Source organism: Lipotes vexillifer, unplaced genomic scaffold (genome assembly GCF_000442215.2).
Source record: "Lipotes vexillifer unplaced genomic scaffold, Lipotes_vexillifer_v1.1 scaffold1343, whole genome shotgun sequence".
Classification (NCBI taxonomy): domain Eukaryota; kingdom Metazoa; phylum Chordata; class Mammalia; order Artiodactyla; family Lipotidae; genus Lipotes; species Lipotes vexillifer.
The window spans coordinates 644,047-647,766 of record NW_006779486.1 but is presented as its reverse complement, the minus strand read 5'-3'; the positions used below and the strand labels follow the sequence as shown (position 1 = coordinate 647,766).

At 46.3% G+C, this 3,720-nt stretch overlaps 1 protein-coding gene across 1 annotated transcript in view; it reads left to right on the top strand.

The window, feature by feature from the left end:
- The window catches only part of CD58 (CD58 molecule), a 146,849-nt gene that overhangs the window by 261 nt on the left and 142,868 nt on the right, over positions 1 to 3,720 (top strand). The gene's annotated exons all lie outside the window — the stretch shown is intronic.

Here is a 3,720-nt window from a genome sequence, read left to right as displayed (position 1 = left end):
GCAGGAAACGTGGACCGCAGGCTCTGAAGCCTGTTTGGGAAAAAGAGGGACGCGACTCCGTCTCGTTCACCTCCCCTGCGCTCTTTCCTCCCTCTGGGGAGCCTTCTTAACCTACACGATCCCCGATTCCCGCTCTTGTTCCTCCGGAAGGGGTGGCTTTTCAGTGCGACTCAAGTGACTAAGTTACTGCTTCCAGCCGGAGGTGCCGTAGCGCAGAACTTGAGGGGAATTTTGTTCGCTGCTTCCGCAGCTTGGGAGCTTATCTCGGGCCAAGGAACGCGCTCTTTGCGCGCGCGCCGGCCTCCGCGCTGGGGCTGGGCGCGCTGCGGCCAAAGCCAAGTACGCCCGCGCCCGCGTGGAGGGCTACAGTTCAGAACTGCCCTGCGGCGGGAAGGCGAGGGCCTCAATTCAGAATTCCTAAGGAGCGTCGGCTGGTTCCCTTTCCCCTCCCTTCCGGACATGTAAGGACTAACGTGTGAGTGTCTAGGACTGTGTTCATCCCTTGCACGCTTCTTCAGCTAAATCGTCACGACAGCGCCATTGAATAGTTACCTTTGTCTCCGTTTTTTACCTCCCCACCCTTATCAACCTCTCCCCACACAGGCCCCTAGTTAAGTCATAACCAGACCCCTGAAGCATAGTAACAACCCCCTTAACTAGTACTTCTTTTCTTGGAATTTCCTGCCACCGGCCCCTTAGCCCACACCCCTGATGAACCTCCCCTCTCCACTGTGCGTTCAGCGTTTATTGAGTGCCTTTGGGGTGCGTGCATCGATGGCTTACAGCCTGCGGAATGGGGGGTTGAGATACGTTCAAAAGAACCTACAGTGTAAGGCACAGAAGTAAATGTTGTAAGAGAGGTGAAAGTAAAGTGCTGTGGGCATGCAGAGGGAAGACAGCAACATCTTTTGTGAAATCAAATATCTTTTGTGAAGCAGAAACTTCATGGAAGGGAGGGTATTTGAACCTGGCCTCCGAGGACAGGTGGTATGTGAACATGCCGTGATGTGGGAAAAGATTCCAAGAGCAGGAGACCGGGAAAGAAAGACAGGGGAGCAGGGTGTAGAGGGTGACCTTGGGCAGTAGGGAGTCATCAGTGTCACTGGAGAGCTGCAGTGCCCACGGGAGCTTGAGGCCCCCTAGGGGAGCCCTGAATGTCCTCTTTGGGAGTTGGGATTCTCTTCTGCAGGCAAAGGAGACCTCTTTCTGGGCCTGACAGGATCAGAGCCATCCACTTAGGAAGAATAATCTGGCAGCAGTAAAGAGAAATGATTGTAGTTGAGAGGAATTGGAGGTGGGGGACCAGGGCAGGTACCATCACAGACCCCCAAAGAGCTGTGAGGGTTTCATATGCTGGTGGCTATGGGCAGGAGGGAGAGGCATATACAGAGGTTGAAGGGATAAGGTAACTCCTCCAGAGGCACAGGTCTCTCGCTGGTCCCAGAATGCGCCTTTGGTCACTACTGCCTGCTCTATGCTCTCTCTTCAACTGAAAACCCGGTTTACCCATGAAGCCACACTTCCTCTAGGAAGATCCTCTGAACTAGCTGGTTTCTCCCACCTAATTCATTTATTTATTCAGACGTCATTTCGTTCCGCAAGCATGAACATTGCCTTCTCTGAATAGGCTTTGCGCTAAGGGAAACTGTGTAGGTCTGCAGTGAGCCCTTTGGGGGCCAAGCCCACCTCACTAGGGAAAGCTGCCTAACAGTGATGAACAGTATCTGCTCCCAGAGAGATGCCTGGCCTCTGACCTGGCCCCGCCCCTCGCAGTTAAAACTTCTGTAAGTTACCTTACTTCTGTGTGCCTCCATACCTTTGCCTTTAAAGAGAGCGCCACTCACATGAGAGAAAGGATAATAATAATATCTACTTAATAGAATGATTGTGAGCGTCAGTCATTCAACACGTACTTATGGACTATCAACTATGTGTCAGCACTGGGAAGCTTACATTATAGTGGGGGAGAGACAGTAAGGAAATAAAGCAGTAAATATGTAGTTGTTGGGTGGTGGTGAACATTTACTAATATAGAGATTACTAGTGCAGAGGCAAGGGAAATGGCAGTGGTTAGTAGTTCCTTTTAATTTTTAAAAATTCTGGAAGATTTAAAATCTTTAGAATAGTTGCCAAAATAGTAAAGTGAACACTTAACACACGTTTCTTCTTGAATCACCACTTACTAACATTTTATCACATTTGGGTTACATCTCTCTATATACACCCACACCCATCCAGTTAACTTTTTTGTTGTTGTTGTTCAATCATTTGAGAATTGCAGTTCTTATGACAATTTAACCCTAAATATTTCAACATAGGTCTTTTTTAAAAAAATATTTGTTTATTTATTTTGGCTGTGCCACGTCTTAGTGGCGGCACGTGTGCAGGATCTAGTTCCCCAACCAGGGGTTGAACCTGTGTCCCCTGCATTGGGAATGAGTAGTCTTACCCACTGGACCACCAAGGAACTTCCAACATAGGTCTTCTAAGAATAATATGTTTGCAGTTAAGCCCTGGCACCATTATCACAGTCAGGAAATACAGCTTGATACAATACTGTTTTCAGATAGGGTCCAGAAGCCGATCTTGGATCACACACCAGATTTGGTAGTCATTCCTCTTTAATCCCCTTAAATCTAAAAATCTAAACCGTTGCCAGCTTCCTTTTTTCTTTTTCTCTTTTCTACTTTATGATATTGCCCTTTTTGAAGGGGTCTGGACTAGTTTTTTTTTTTTTTTTAAATAAAAATGTCCCTCGATGTTGAAGTACATGCTTAGCTTCTGGTGTAAACATTCCTGGGCAGGAATTCTCACAGCTGTGCATCTCATCAGGCTGCAGATGCAGTCCATTTGTCTCATTATTGGAGACGTTAATGTTGATGATTTGGTTAAGGTGAGGTCCGCCAGATCTCTCCATTGTAGAGGAGAAAATACAAGCGTGTGAATACAGATTTTGCATACTCGGTTCCAAACCACTGGAAATATCGCAATAAAGCAAGTCATAACGACTTTTTTGATTTCATAGTATATTTAAAAGCGATTTTTATACTATACTGTAGTCTATTAAGTGTGCCATAGCATTATTATCTAAAAATATATACATACCTTAATTAAAAGATACTTTATTGCTAAAAAATGCTAACTACCATCTGACGGTGCAGAGCTGTCACAAAACTTTAATTTGTAAAAAAACACAATATCGGCCTTCCCTGGTGGCGCAGTGGTTGAGAGGCCGCCTGCTGATGCAGGGGACACGGGTTCGTGCCCCGGTCCGGGAGGATCCCACATGCCGTGGAGCGGCTGGGCCCGTGAGCCATGGCCGCTGAGCCTGCGCGTCCGGAGCCTGTGCTCCGCAGGGGGAGAGGCCACAACAGTGAGAGGCCCTCGTACCGCAAAAACAAACAAACAAGCAAACAAAAAAACAATATCTACAAAGCACAGTAAAGCAAAGCACAATAAAATGGGTATGTCTGTAATACGTGACTCATTAAGTAACACTTTGAGATTGTGTGAATATCCTGTTTTCCAACAATCTTTCACCCAACGTTTTACAACCCAGTGGCGATTCTTCCCGCTAAAATGTTTGTAGATAGCAATTTTGTATCCCTATTTTCTTTATACTTTATTGGCATTCTTCAGTAAAAAAGAGCTTCTGCACCTCCCTTTTTAATTTTTTTCTTCTTTCAGTACTAGTAAGGTCTCGTGTATTATTTAAGATGG